Source organism: Eleutherodactylus coqui, chromosome 4 (genome assembly GCF_035609145.1).
Source record: "Eleutherodactylus coqui strain aEleCoq1 chromosome 4, aEleCoq1.hap1, whole genome shotgun sequence".
In the NCBI taxonomy this organism is placed as follows: domain Eukaryota; kingdom Metazoa; phylum Chordata; class Amphibia; order Anura; family Eleutherodactylidae; genus Eleutherodactylus; species Eleutherodactylus coqui.
Window position 1 is genome coordinate 102,832,288 of NC_089840.1, and position 16,333 is coordinate 102,848,620.

Sequence of the window (16,333 nt, forward strand, 5' to 3'; positions counted from 1 at the left end):
TAGTGCCTTAGCCGAGTATCTCCCCGCTCGTCTCTAAAGATTCGGGGGCCAACGGGGGGCGGGGAGTGGTGGGGGAGAGCAGGGGGGAACGGAGGGGAGATCTCTCTCTCCCTCTCTGCCCCCCGCTCCCCGCCGCAACTCACCGGTCACCCGTGCCGGCCCCCGAATCTTTAGAGACGAGCAGGGAGATACTCGGCTAAGGCACTACTCGCTCAAGTAATGTGCCTTAGCGAGTATCCTCGCTCATCTCTATTCTCTATCCAATAGCAAAACCCAAGGAATAACCTTCATATGGGATGAAGAATATATTCTAAAACCTGAATCTATTACAATGGGAAATAGAAATCCATCTGCCTTAAACTGTAAAATTAAAATCACAAGCCACCGGCTTCTATTCCTGTTTTGATGCGCTTCTATTAGATGTTGCGTGGTAGTAGAGGAATGTGTCACAGTAATGCAGAGAGCTGTAATGATGTCAACTTGTTATTTACTTTCCAAATCTGAATGACTGAGCAAGGCGAAAGGAGAATCAATCAACCACAATGTGACCTTACAGGCGGAAAAAACAGCACTCCCACCAGCAAGCGATGGGGGAAGGGAAGCACATGTAATCAGGGCAATGTTGCATCATGTACTTATGCTTGCTTTTTAAGGCTTTTCTTCTCTCTTTTTTTTTTTAATTTGTATTCTCCTTTCACGGTAATGTGTAAGGATCAAAGAAAAACGTGCTAACCCGTTAAGAACCAGATCGTATACAAAATCTACTGAAAAATAAGACTTTTTGGGGGCCATTGAATAACAATTTTTAGTGTAATCCGTTCTGCTGAATCACAATTATGGAGATGCTGTAAGTCAACAATTTTCCTATTTGTGTATCTGCAAAAAGACATGGATCATTAATGTCACATGGGTCACCGTGTGCTGTGCCATCCGAGCCATCACGGTGCCTTTTCATGTTGTGTATAGATAGACATGATTGTTGGAATATTTGATTTCTAGCTTCTCATTCTAGCTGATGTTTGTAATGTTTAGACTGGAAATGTTTATGATGTTTTTTGCAATATAGATAATATTGTCATATTTAATAACCACAACAGTCTACTGTATGTAGCGATATATACGTTCAACTGTGTCGAAAACATAACTATATTTTGCAATTTAGAGTCAGTCATTTGTATCAATGTCTTTTAATAGATACATTAAAAGATACGCAGTAAGACGCAATTCTAGAACTACTCGGTAGGCATATTCCCTTCCCCCCATCGAACCCAATTGAGATCTCAATGCTTCGGAACTCTACGTCTTCCCGGTTTATTAATGATCGGCGAAGTTAGAATTGATTGTATGTGGACTTTGTAAATAGACCTTTGTTTTTTTTCCCTCTGCAACTGTATGTTTGGTGTAAACACGAGGTGTGCACATGGAATATACTTTAATAATGCCCATGTGTATGTGTAGGGAAGGAAATCTGTGGGAAAATCCTTGTTATTTTATGACTAGTTCAGGTCAATTGGTGTTTTTTTTCTCTAGGAGGTCACTGGCTCGGTGTCTCAGTTTCTGTGTGTGGATCTTTTTTTCCCCTGCCAGTCTCTCTCCCTCTCTCCTCTCTCTCTTCCCCCCCTCTTCTAGCTGCTGCTGCTGTGTCTGTGGGAGCTTCACTCACACACAAACACAGACTAACTAACTCTGCTAATGAACTAGTTAGCCGTGTATTCTCATAGCCACAGCAGGAAAATAAATAAAAAAATAACCCAGTGACCATATAACTAGACACGGCAGTTCTAATAAAGGCAAAACTTTCCACTGTCTTTGGAGACTTTTGGAGGATTTTTTTTTTTTCAAAATTATTTTCTTAAAGAGAGAATTTTTGGGTTTTAAACTCTGGTGGATTTAAAAGACCAACGTTGATTGATATCTTGGTTTGTGACCCCAGGATCTACACAAGAAGAGTTATCATGCAGAGTTTATAAGAAGAAAGGAAAGTCAATGGACTAGGAGTGTTGTTCCAGTAAGAAGTTGATCCAGCCTGCTTTTCGGAACTACCGAGCTGTCTCTTTTTTAGACCGCATCTAGAGTTAGGTAAGTGAAATTATCCATTCATTTGTGTCAAGTTTATACCCTCTTCCCCTCCCCCAACTTCTATAACCGAAGCTCAAGGTCTTCCTATACGTAAAGTGCCAGCTTGTTATTGTGTTATAACAATATATATATATATATATATATATATATATATATATATATAGCACCAACATATTCCGCAGCGCTTTCTGAAGACTTTAGTCTCTACGCATGCCCTTATCCATGAATATTGCCTGTATTTGTAGAAGACAGAAAAGAACTCATAAGACATAGTAATGACTTGGTTCTGTGATGTGATCATTCTCTTGTGCTTCTTCATTTATAATTTGGTATCCAAAGTCGCAATGGGGGATGGGTTATGCCGATTATGGTAGGGCACTAGCTCATGCATTTATTTTTGTAAGGAGGGTAAAAAACTGTAAAAATGCCAGGTATTCACATTGCAGATGGTGTGTGTATGTGTGGAGTTTCCTCAAGCCCTGGAGTGGGGGGAGGGGAATCCCATTCATGGGCTGTGTGCTAGACAGCGTTTGATCCCTTACGTCAAATGTCAGAATGTTCTACAATAGTCTTTTTTTTTCTAGTTCTGTTGCCTATAGAGTTGTTATGGTTCTGTGCACCGGAAGCACCACCCTCGAATCAGCTCATGTAACCAATTCATAATGCAAATTGGCAGACTGCAATGCATGTTGTTGTCTTGTTATTTGTGTTGTAGTGTGAAGAGTGGAAAAGCCAACTTGTTGCATTTTTGTTGCTCTAAAGTTTGATTTTAGATTTTTTTGCATTGGTGTTTGTTTTTGTCTCCGGATTGTTGGTCTTGCCCATAATAAAGAACAAACTTACAGTCTTTTTACGTCTCATTTTCTGCACTGCTTTTGCCTACATATACATATGAATGTATGCCAAATGGGATACTCTGTTGGCATATGTTTGGTTCCTTATGGATACATTCATCACAGATGCCTGGTTCGTTGCCACCAGATGTGAACATAGCCTAATAGAAACATAGATTCGATTAAAATAACTGTGAAACACATTGGGGGCGTCATATAATATTTTTCTTTATTGTGAATCGGAAAACAGATATATGCCAAATTTAGAAATAGTCCTGATAAATGTCATACTTTTCTTAAAGGAGATGTCCCGAGGCAGCAAGTGGGGTTATACACTTCTGTATGGCCATAATAATGCACTTTGTAATATACATTGTGCATTAATTATGAGCCATACAGAAGTTATAAAAAGTTTTTTACTTACCTGCTCCGTTGCTGGCGTCCTCGTCTCCATGGTGCCGACTAATTTTTGGCCTCCGATGGCCAAATTAGCCGCGCTTGCGCAGTCCGGGTCTTCTGCTGTTCTCTATGGGGCTCCGTGTAGCTCCGTGTAGCTCCGCCCCGTCACGTGCCGATTCCAGCCAATCAGGAGGCTGGAATCGGCAGTGGACCGCACAGAAGAGCTGCGGTCCACGAAGATAGAGGATCCCGGCGGCCATCTTCAGCGGTAAGTATTGAAGTCACCGGACCGCCGGGATTCAGGTAAGCGCTGTGCGGGTGGTTTTTTTAACCCCTGCATCGGGGTTGTCTCGCGCCGAACGGGGGGGGGGTTTAAAAAAAAAAAAACCCGTTTCGGCGCGGGACATCTCCTTTAATGGGGGTGTAAATAAGGGGGGGGGGGGGTTCACCTGTAAATTATTAGGCTTATTCAACAAGAAGGGGGAATGAGGTTGAGGGTTCCGCTTCCTTCACACAAGTGTATGCGCATATGCGTGCGCCTCAGCACAACTTTTTGGCGCATGGAACTAGGCTTTTTTTGTCTGTGTATCGGTGTGTTTTTCTGTACTCTTTGCGCCTAATGAGTCGAATGAGTTCCAGATGTGTTCTTCTTCCAGCGGAATTACGCAGCATATAACGCATCTCATTCTGCATCGCATCGCATTTGCGCGCCCGACGTTGTCTTATATGGGGACCTTTGGTATGCAAATGTGCAGGAAAAGAGAGCATGCTGCCTTTTTTTTTGTACAGCCGAAATATGATGGAAAAATGCGCACATTCGAAAGAACCCATTAAAATCAATGGGTTCCATTCTCTATGCATTGCGCACATAAGCTTTGCGCATACACATATGTTCATGTGAATCTAGCCTATGGGTGGAGAAATCGTTGGTCAAACATTGGTGATATTTATGGCAGAGAGATCAATATAACATGCAAATGATAATGAAGTAGAGTACATACAGGGCGTCAAACAAATCAGGCCTGCCCCTTAGTTGCACCACTGTGCTTCAACAAATAATTTTGGACAATGATATATTATTGTACTAAGTGTTGACACCTCACGTCTTCAGTAGCTAGGCCCCGTTGGTGCATTTCCCCTTTTATGCCATATATTTATCAACAATGGAATGCCATTTTTCGATTGATGGATGGATAGCAAATATATAAGACCAAAAACTGTTCAATGAGGTATCAGATACAAGATATTCCTTGAGCTTGGTGCAACAATTCTCATAATATGCCTCAGTGATGCAGAATTCCAACTGTGGTCAACCCATATTCAAAACTTGACCCACACTTTATTCTGACTATTGTGTTGCTGACTTTTTATTCCAGTTAAAGAGTAACTGTAGTTCTAAGAAACTTTTAATATGTCATAGTGACATATCAAAAGTTTTGATCAGTGGGGGTGCAGGTGCTAAGACCTCCACTGATCACTAAAATAAAGAAGTGTCTACCCAAACGCTGTTTCTCTTCAGCTATCAGCGTACTTTATCGGTGCTTCTTGGCAGCTAAAGATGGATGCAAAGATTTCTATAGAATTCTATGCATCCATCTTCAGCAGCCGAGAGGAGTTGAAACAAAACGATGACAGTCGAAAGGACAGAGCACTTGGGTGATTGCTTCTGCCACTTCATTGCAGTGATCAGTGCTGGTCTTGGTACCTAGACCCCCTGATCAAAACTTTTGACGTGTTGTTCTGAGATTTAAAAAAAATGTTGATGATGCAGTTACTCTTTTTAAATATTGCTTGATTTCCCTCAACAGATGGAAATTAACCATAAAGAATATGTAAATTCCTTCTGAAGAACTCTATTGATGCAACATTAACAGTTAAAGGCCCATTTATACGCAAAGATAATCTTTTAAACGACTGAAAAATTGAAAGATTTTGCAATCTATTTGCATAAAGTGCTAATGGCTATTAACACTTTTTCATCTTTATTTGCATGTAAAAAGGCATCCAGGAGCTGTTTGCAGAGCCCAGCTTGTAATTAATCACATGCCGAGCAGTGCACACAGCAGCATTTTTTTCTTAGTGGTGCTGGCAGATTACAATGTTAACTGCAGGCTCCTGTGGGGATAACAGTGTGCAGTCTTTTGAGAGATACTTTATCTCTTACTATCTGAACGATGGATTTTAAGTTCAATTTAAAATCCTCGTTCAAGCAAAAACTGTACGATGCCTGCGATTACATGTAACGATTATAATCGTTCCTTTTCTGTTGTTTAACTGAATTTTGAGCAATAATCGTTAGGTGTCAATGGCCTTAATGCATTAATGGGATTCTCTCACCATAAATATTTATCACCTATGCACAGGATAGGTGTTAAATGACTGCTCACACCCATACTGACTAGAACAGGGTTCTTAATTTCCTGTTCCTTCTCACCTGCCAGACCACAGTAAGGAGGAGTTTATACGGAGTAATGGTCAATCATGTATACTGCCACACCATACTAACCTATTGTGAGCTATGAAAATTGCCAAGCACAGATGAGAATCCCAGAGCTGAGACCTCCAACTATCATAGCTTTATGGTACATCCTCCAGTTATGTCTAAGATGGGGGAAATTTCTTTCATTATGGTTACATTTATGCAAATAATATGATTGGTTTCACTTACTGTAAGCTTGCATGGTTGTACATAGTTTTAGTATTTAGTTAAAGGGATTATCCAGTTCATGCCCTATCTTCAAGACAGATCACCAATAGTAGATCGGCAGGTGTTCAATATCTGGAACCCTGTCAATCAGCTGTTCGTCAGGCTGGTGCTCTCGTGCACTGTGCTGATTGCTGCATTCAGTTTAATGGGAACTTGACCTGCTATACCAAGCCAGGCCATTGCAGTGAGCCCCACTCATCTACCATTGGTGATCTGTCTTGATAGGCCATCAGTAGTTTACAACTGGATAACCCCTTCAGCTAAATACCAAAACTATGTACAATCATGTAAGCTTACAGTAGGCGATACCAATCATATGGCTGGCAGGGGTCCGTCTGGCGGATTCCTGGCAATCAACTGTAGATGACCTATCCTGAGGAAGGGCCATCAATAGTTTACAACTGGACAACCCCTTTAAATATTTTCCAGTTGCTATTGATCAAACATTATGATTGTAGTATTTAATCAATACTAATAGGGGAAATACATTGACAGAAATGATATTCATAACAATCGGCACAATTATATTGTGTTGTTGACGTTAACCAACAGCTCAGGTATCACCATTTGTGGATGATGTGAACCTGGCAGAAAAGGTTCCAGAATCCATGGTGTAAGCTGTTCCTAATCCTATTAATTCTCTGTTTGGATGTACTTGTAGGTTCTGTATGGCCAACCAGAGACAACACAAACAAAGCAACAGTTTATTCTGGTGACTATTAGTAAATACATAACAATGTCACTTCAGTCTTGTTTAGGAAAGGTTAGCAGTTCAAAGGACTTTACTTCAATCCCCACCTTAGCAATGTGATGATTGGAGTGATCTTACCTTACATCGCGTGGCTAGAGCTAAAGATGCCTTTAAAAGCTCCAGTAGTTGCCCAAATAATTGCTCATGTACACATGACCCCAGACAAGGCACTGAGAGAAAACTTCCTAGTCCTACTCAGCGTCTTGTACAGTCTAAACAGGAGTCGCTCAATCTTTGAAGAATTTAGAAAGAAGGAAAGTCATTTCAAGGTTTTGGTCCAAGTTCTGCATACTTTGCTTTAAATTCTAGGAATATATTTTATTATGTTGACACTTTAATACTCAAAGAAGCACTCCAGGAACTTTTTTGATATACAGCACTCATTAATCAGCAATATTCTAGCAGTGTAATTTTTTTGCATCCCAGCTCAGTTGCATCCGTACATTTTGAACCCTTTCATTATGGGCAGCTGTGCTATAAGATTCCAGTTTGACCAGCAGTCCAGAACTTGCCCTCCTATGTAGACAGGTGGTCTGTCTCGGTGTATGGCTAACTTCCTATAAGCAGTGCTGTCTTAACAGCATTATGGGCTCCTGGGCAAAGCAATGTACTGGGATAAGTGGATGAGCGCGTTAGTAAGTGTCGACCTAGACCAGAGAACCATAAGTCCAAGTCTCTAGGGTCCATTTCCCTTTGGCACTGTCAACGTCTCTTTTTTAATAGTGCCAGGCTACTTTACACTAAAAAGTAACGAGACAATGTACTACACTTCACAAGATGATCCACACATCCATTTGGTGGGAAATATATGATACAAGGTGCATTGAAAGGTTAACATACATAGATTAGTATGGGGAGAAATGCTTGTGGGGCCCCCGGGCAAGTGCCTATCAGGCCCATGCGTTAAGATGGCACTGCCTGTAAGCTACACGATTACATCAGCATCTATTAAATGCCTCCTGGCAGTTCTAAGACCCCTCCCCACCAAGCATAGAATGCCGCTAAAGGCAGGGGCGTAACTATAGGGGGTGCAGGGGATGCGGTTGCACCCGGGCCCAGGAGCCTTAGGGGGCCCATAAGGCCTCTCTTCTCCATATTGGGAGCCCAGTACTATGGAAAAAGCATTATAGTTAGGGGCCCTGTTACAGGTTTTGCACCGGGGACCAGAAGCTTCAACTTACGCCTCTGGCTAAACGTATAATTCTACCCTATTCATGATCCTTATACACTTAACGTTTATCGTACAAAAAATCGTTGAAACAAGCGAAAGTGAATGATGATCGTTCAGTCTAAATGCAGCCAATAACTGAACGGCGAATGAAAATTCTTCACTTTTCATTTGTCGTTCATTTTATGTAGGACTAAAAATCATTGTTCGCTCATTCAATTATCATTCAGATTAACTACCAGTCATATAGTCCTTCTCATTCACTAATACGGTAAATGAGAATGACAGAATGATTTCTTGTTTGAATAAGCCAACAATGTATCTGGCTGTCTAAACAGGCTGCAAGAGTGAACTGTGATGTCATTCGCTCATTCACACGAAAAATCGGTTTGTCTAAACGGACCCTTAGAATCCAGGAGTGCACTGATATAGTGGGTCCATACAATGATTAGCTGCACTTATAAAGGTCCCCTATTTGTGTGTGATGTAAGCAGAATATCCAGTGCATTTCCATGTGATAGAGCTTTACACTGCTCTCCTCTGCCTCCTGCTTGTAACAGCTGACAGGGAGAAGCCTATCAGGAGCAGGAGACAGAGAGAGGAAAGCAGTGTGACGCTGCATGGTATAGGGATACACTGAGGATCTGCAATGTGAGTAATTAGGGAATAAAAGTTATTTGTCATCTATCACTTGCTGCCCTCAGAACTGAGCTAGTGCAGTGTGATAAGACTCCATCCCCTCTGTTTCTGCAGAGCCAGAGGTATAATGGGAAATATAGGCTGCCTTAGGTCAATAATAACTAAGGGTAAGTAGGAGCCAAAATGCAGAAGATCCATACATGGCACATTAAATAAAATAGATATACATAATGCATACACAAGAACCTCTACATTATTCTTTAATAATAGCCTACCTGTTTGCTGTACTGTTTAGGCCAAAAAATGCTGGAGTGCTTCCTTCATATAAATAGTTTTAAATGATGAAGTAAACCACTTCTAGCTGCTTGTGTCTATGGGAAATAGGCAGCCATCGACATTTCTAAATTCTACAGTACCTCTATTATGGGGATTTATTTTGCTAAATTAGGACTAATTTCCTCTGCTCTGATCCTAATAGGACTGAGGGGAACATTTTTCTAAAGGTCCTTTTACCCAGGCCAGTGCTCAGGCACAAATGTTTGTCCCAATATTTGGCTGCCAAGTCATCGGGCAGTCTGAAGATAGTGACAATTAGCAGACAAACTAGCAAACACTTATCTGATGACTGATTTGTTCTTTTATACAGCATGGAAATTGTCATTTATCAGCAGCACATCTCCTCTGGGTAAACAGGGGGCTGTGCTGCCAAGGAATGCACTTTGTAAATGACCCTAACGATTGTTTGCCCCCATACCACCAATCTTCTGTCGAGGTGAAGAGCAGAACCAGCGCTGACAAGACATGCCATTATGTTAATCGCAGCTCATTCATCATGGCAGAGGATTGGCAAATCACATGAGCATGAGCACAATACGCTACGCAGTTCCGTGGGAAAAAGAACGCACTTGGAACTCATTGGGCTAAATAGGCTTTTAAAACACGGCAGTGGGGCGCCCATGTAAACTGGCCCTGTAACCACGAAAAGTACAATCATATATGCAAAAACGAGTGCAGAAGCGCATCATTCAAAGTGCAAAAGTGTTGCACCACAAGATGCCTTTGGACTAAATAATAATAATAATCTTTATTTGTATAGCGCCAACATATTCCGCAGCGCTTACAAAGACAGGGGAATACAGAAAGACAAAAGTACAAACATTACAGAACCACGGTTACATAGTAATCAGTTGATGGAAACAATAGGGGTGAGGGTCCTGCTCCAGCGAGTCTACATACTATAAGTAATGGGGTGATACAGAAGGTAAAGGGGCTGGAGATGTGCATGGTATGGCGAGGTGGACCGTGAGGATTGCTACACACACAGACAATGGTTAGACGTTTAGCCGTGTGACGTTAAAATCCTTATGACTGCAGGGGCAGTTGATGGTGGCTAGCATGGATTTCAGTCAATAAGTCAGGGAGCATGTTATCAGGCAGAGTACAGAGAGGTTTGTTTAGGGAATGCGGTATGCCTCCCTGAACAGGTGCGTTTTTAGAGCATGCCTGAAGTTCTGCGAGTCCTGGATTGCCCGGGTATCCTTTGGTAGTGTGTTCCAGGGGACCGATACTGCTCTGGAGAAGTCTTGGAGGCGGGAATGAGAAGTTCGAGTTAGAGGGGTGCGCAGTCTAGTTTCATTAGCAGAGCGAAGAGCCCGGGCTGGGTGATGGATTGAGATGAGAGAGGCGATATAGGGTGGCGCTACGCTGTGGAGAGCTATGTGGATGAAGGTAATGAGTTTAAATTGAATTCTGTATTTAACGGCAGCCAGTGCAGTGACTGGTGCAGGGAAGGCCAATCAGCAACGAGTTGTAATAATCGAGCCAAGAGTGGATGAGGGTGTTTTTAGCGTGTCTACAGTGAGAAAAGAGCGGATTCTTGCGATGTTCTTGAGGTGCAGCTGACATGTTTGTGCAAGAGATTGAATGTAGGGTGTAAAGGGGAGATCAGAGTCGAATATGACCCCAAGGCAGCGGGCATGTTGTCTAGGAGTTATGGTGGCGCCACACACTGAGATAGAGATGTCAGGATGAGGTCGGTTAGTGGAGGGTGGAAATACCAGTAAGTTAGTTTTAGAGAGGTTTAGTTTTAGGTAGAGAGAGGACATAGTGTTAGAGACAGCGGACAGACAGTCGGTGATGTTTTGGAGGAAAGGTGCAGAGATGTCACGGGAAGAGGTGTATAGCTGGGTGTCATCAGCTTACAGGTGGTATTGGAGGCCAAATGTCCTGATGGTTTGTCCAATAGGGGCTGCGTAGATAGAGAAAAGAAGGGGGCCGAGGACCGAGCCCTGGGGGACCCCAACAGCAAAGGGAAGAGGAGGAGAGTTAGAGCCAGCAAAGGAGATGCTGAAAGAGCGGTAGGAGAGAACTAGGAGAGAGCAGTGTCCTTTAGGCCGATGTAACGAAGCATACTGAGGAGGAGTTTGTGGTCAACAGTGTCAAATGCTGCGGAGAGGTCGAGGAGGATCAGTAGGGAGTAATCGCCCCTCGATTTGGCTGTCGGTAGGTCGTTGGATACCTTTGTAAGGGCAGTTTCTGTCGAGTGTTGGGGTCGGAAGCCAGACTGTAGGGGGTTGATGATTATTCAAAAAATTGTTCAAATGAGCGAAAGTGAACAATATCATTCAGTCTAAACGTGAGCCAATGGCAAAGGACAATTGTTCACTTTTCGATCGTCGTTAATTTTATGCAGGCATAAAAACCATTGTTGGCTCATTCACTTATCATTCAGTTTAAACAGCGCTCGTTCAGTCTTTCACATTCACCAATGTGAAAGACCGAACAATACTGAATGATGCTCCTTTGCACCAGTCAATGGTGTGTCTGCCTGTCTAAACAGACAAAACGAGAGCGAACGAGCTAGCGACGACGTCACGAGAATTGGCTCGTCTAAAAAGAGCCTTGCTTGCATATTCTATACACAAATATCCTAATAATCTTCGCACTGTTATGTCTCCTAATTCTGCAGACAGGGATTTCACAATTCCACAACCTGAGCGGCATTTTTATAACAATGTACTTTTTGCAATGATTCTTCTTGTTTTACATTTGACCATGAGCAATGACGTTTCCAGAAATATTTTGGGTGCTGGGTAGCTGCCCAGTTTGCTCCCAGATAAAACTAAAGTATGTGTTATTAAATTAAATGCACCGAGAAGGAACCTCATTAATCATAGAGATCATCCTGGGAACGGCATAAATGACTATGGCTATATAAAAACTCAGTACTGAAAACCACTCTCCAGAACCTCATTCAAAAGCCTTAATGCTTTCGCCCTAAAGTGCTCCTATAATGATCCTAACATGCTAAACTATGTAGAATTTATACTGATTTCGTAGAAAACCCACAAGAGGCCAATGATCACTGGTTTAAAGGGGCAGTGACAGTCCCCGGTTCTTATTTCCCAAACAGGTGGGCCGCAGACCGGTGTTTCCCACCACGTACGTTGAGGAATGTTCCTTCATTAAGAATATTATTAGCGAATATCTTCCAATTTTATGTCAAGACATTACTCTCAAAGAGATGCGAGGTGAGCGATGCAGATTCTGTAGAACGAAATCTCAGACATTGGCAACTATTTTATCCCTAAGCTTGATTGCACAAAAAGGCAAGCCAACCATAATTGGTCAAGCTATGAGGGCCCTCTAAGGGCGTGACGTATATGCACTGTGCAAAGAGCGCGGTCGCCTGCTATCATGCCCGTATCGGCACCTTCACTATACTTTTTGGTGCTGCCAGTACCGCACACATCGGCGTGGACCGGCAGCACCATGTTTGAGTGGGCGGGCTAGCCTACTTAGTTCCATGTGTCACTGATTTTTTTAATGAGCAATCATGCAGTTTAGTGTCGGATTTCATGGAGAAGGAGGCCTTTGTTGCACAACTGTGCTCCAAAATAGGGCATGTTCTAGTTTTTTGCTCACACGAAATGCGTGCAGAAAAAAAACAGTATAAAGAAACCCATTTAAATTTTAATGGGTTCTGTATGCTGCGTATTCTGCGCACTAGAACCTCATGTTGCTTCATAGCCATGTGAAGTAGCAGTGCCTGCACCTCTGTGTATAGTATTTGCTCCGACATGGGCACACAAAACACTCTTTCACTGCGCAAATATGTTGCGCATGAGCGAGTATTTTTGCGCTTATGCTTGCCTGAGACCGCCCTTACCCAGGCTGATAAATTGTGCAGAATCCTGCATCCAGTGGGTACTATTATGGTTCAGTGTAAATACATGCACCAGCTGAACAAGAAATGGGAATTCATTTGCTTCTTGTTCATCGTTCAGTTTCTACATGCAGGAGACTGAACAATGGATGGGCCCTTGTAAACAGGCAGTCGCTCACTTATGAACCACTGCCTGTTTATTGTGAATGGAGCGGACCTTAGGGAATCAACACCTCTTTACATACAACATCCAATGGAGAATACTAGTTTTGGTCTGTTCATTTCATAGAAAATCAGGGCAAAAAACACGGGCGTATGCACAACTACACTCGCCGCAACCAAAGTTTTTTTTTTTAGGACTATTCAAACTTCATGCTATAGTGTGTGGGAAGTATAATCTATAATGTGAGAAATATAGGGAAAGTCCTATCTTTTATCGCATGTAGTTGTAATGCGCGAGAATCCCGATAGTGAAAACAAAATCTGACCACATAACGGGACAAAATCACACCCATCTGTTTAAGCTCTCAGGCAGAGAAAAAACTGTATTTCTCCAGAACGGAGGCTTTTGGAGGTCAAGTAGAAGTTTTACTCACCTCTGTGGAAGCCCTATTACAGCTTTGTGCTAAGTGGAGCTGTACTACCCTGTGAGACCTGTAAATACATTAAACACATACTTTAAAAAGAAGTTGTCTAGTGTTATGTACAATATGAGGGATCTATAGAAACTACTATAAACTCCAGAATGTATAGTTTTCACACATATTTGGTAGGAGTCATCCGAGCAGAAGGAAAAAAATTGAAAATTGGTCAAGTGCTTAACAAAAATATAAAAAACAATATTAATTCATCTCTTCATCTGATCCCCTGTTCCACTGGTGCCCAGCCCTCTGCTGCAGCAAGCAAGTTATGACATCACCAACACCAGGGATACAGATCTAGCAGCGCTAGTCTGTTAATGAGTTGCAGTTTGCCATGGCTACGCTAATTGTTTAACACCGCTGCCAATTACTATGAATGGCAATGGTCGTGCTATGCAATCATCCGCTACATCTCAGGGCTCTTTCACACAGGCGCTATGATCTTCGGCTGCCCGCATCACAGCCAAAAATTGCATGAACGAGTGGTAGCTGCGACAAAGTTGTGGCTGTATCTCTTGTTTTCACTTCCATTCAGATGGCTGTGACCCGGAATACCATCGGCCATGGGGAGAGAGTTCAGCTCTGCTAAACTCCCTCCCCCTCTCCGCCTGCCAGCAAAGGGAGGGGGCGAGACAGGGTGGGAGCTTAGCAGAGCTAATTGTGCTAAACTCCCTCCCACTCCATCTCCAGCCTATGGGAGCTGCTGGCAAGGGAAGGGAGAGGGACTTTAGCAACAGGAGCTGCTGCTAAACTCCCTCCCCATTCCCTTTTCTGACGGCTTCCAAAGGAATCTATGGGAACGGCCTGCCTATTCCGCCAAAAGATAGTAGAAGTCCTATCTTCTCTGGCCACGCGTAAAAGCGGCCAGACGGAATGTGCACCATATGTGCTGCCTTTTCAAGCTGGCCGATTTTACGCACCGGAACATTGCCCATCTGAACAAATGCATTGAAACCCAATGCTTTAGATAGTCGCAATTTTCGTCCGGCGTTTTATTGCGGCAAAATCGCCACAATAAAGCGCTCGTGTTAAACTAGCCTTAATTTGATTCTACAGCCAATGACCGTCCCACTTTGGCTGGATTGCTGGTAGTTTGCAGATTCCAGTATATTCTCTTGATCTAACAATACAATTTTGATTTGCATATGAATGAGTTCCACAAACGCTCTTTTGTTTCTTCATAATGCATAGAAAAGTTAATACAAATGTTCCCGAAATATATTTTATTTATTAGATCACTTATAATGGAATTCTCGACTCCCCCCCCCCACCCCCCACCCCAATGCACATTGAAGCTCCACATTGTTGACTGGTGTTTGTGAGAGCGGCTTTGTGTTTTTCTTGCAGAACCAGTATAATGCTTAGCTTTGTGTGCTAGAATGGGTTTCATGTCTGTGGTTACTGCCTGTTTTCAATAAATATTGTTATACCGCCTACTGCAGCCACAATCTGTATTTTGGGTCCTTTAGCATTGGCTTCCTGTGTGCTTCTGTTTTTCCGTATTATTTACTAGCAGACAATATTGTATATTCTTTCTAGCAAAATGTAGATTTTAAATAGAACATGTACTTCCTGTCATTATTTTTAGAACATTTTTGCATTCCCTCAGGTCAGTGTAATTCTAAGCACATCCTCCACTACCCGGTAGAAGCAGATGAAGTCCTCTATGCGGGGGCTGCTTTCTGTCCGCGGGTACTCGATTTAAATATTAGAAGCAAAAACTAAAAACAGTTTCCACTGAATGCGACAAAGTTGTGTTTTTGTATTACTGGTCCCGAGGCTTTCTAAGTGTAGAAATGATATGTTGTAATAATAGACGTTTTTTGTTTTTTTCTATTTTTTTCTTACTACAAATGACTAAATTCCATTTTTATATTTTTACAATTTGCTGGCTACAGCTACAAGAGCTTCTCTCTAAGGGCGCTGAGCTGCATAGGGCAATGATTTTGGACTGCGCATGGCAGCGTACTTTATGCGCAGTCTGACTTGTTTCTTTTTTTTTTATTTCCCGCTCTGTCACTTAGTGACGTTGCATATAAACGCTGCACACACACAATTGCAAATGTAGAGCATTTCTATGCATGCCCATGGAGAGCAATAGGGCACTGTCCTGTATAATATGCCGTAGAACAGAACATACTTTGGTTTTATTTTATTAATGTACTATATGCAGTAAAAAACGTGAGTGGGTTAATGAAAACCAATGTACTTTTATTGACTCCATTCGCCACGTATCACGTGCGTGTACATCACATGTGTAATACGCAATGAAATAACACTTGTGTAAGGGTGGTTTCAGATGAGGGTAAACTCAACTACACCTGCCTGTATGGAGCGCAGTTGCACCTGAAAGAGGGGACTGTCCTGTTATGCGGCCGTGATTATCACAGGGGCATAAGGGGAAAAATACACGTCCGTCTGAATCCGCCCTGAGCCTGTCCTTAATGGTTTATATAACCTCAACCCCTCCTTCCCCTACATACGTATGTGATCTCTGCCTTCTCTTCTGCCAGCAGAGCGTAGGGGCTGTGATGAGTACAACGCTGCGAGACTCACAGCATTGTACTGATACGCCCATGTGAATGAGTCCCAAGAGAGAGTTAGGGCTCTTTCACAACGGCATATGCGTTTTTGCGAGTGCTTCAGTGCAACGGATTTGCGCAATGAAAGAAGCTTTTACTGTATGTCTTGCACTGTCAGGGCATCTTCATTTGCCTACAGCGGTTGTAAACATCCTCATTTAAATGTCTAACGAGTTTCAGATGTGTTCTTTTTTCACTGAATTGTGCAGCGTATGGCACATCTGTACACTCATTGCGCTTGTATTTGCACCCCTCCCATGGACTTCAATGGGGGCCTTTTAATGCGCACACAAAAACAGAAGTGTGTATGAGCTCATTGATATCAATAGTTTCTAGTCTGCATATTGCCCTTAGGCCGGATTCACATTG

The 16,333-nt window shown here is 42.5% G+C and overlaps 1 protein-coding gene across 2 annotated transcripts in view; it reads left to right on the forward strand.

Moving 5' to 3' along the window:
* The first annotated feature begins 521 nt into the window (after positions 1-521).
* Positions 522-16,333, forward strand: part of TBL1X (transducin beta like 1 X-linked) — a 299,584-nt gene continuing 283,772 nt past the window's right edge. Inside the window, exons 1-2 of one of the 2 annotated variants that reach the window (XM_066599924.1) lie at positions 522-847; positions 1,934-2,079. The gene's annotated coding sequence lies outside the window, so the exon portion shown is untranslated. Of the gene's footprint in view, positions 848-1,606; positions 2,080-16,333 lie in introns of those variants that run through there. The other variant, XM_066599925.1, reaches the window with a different exon arrangement.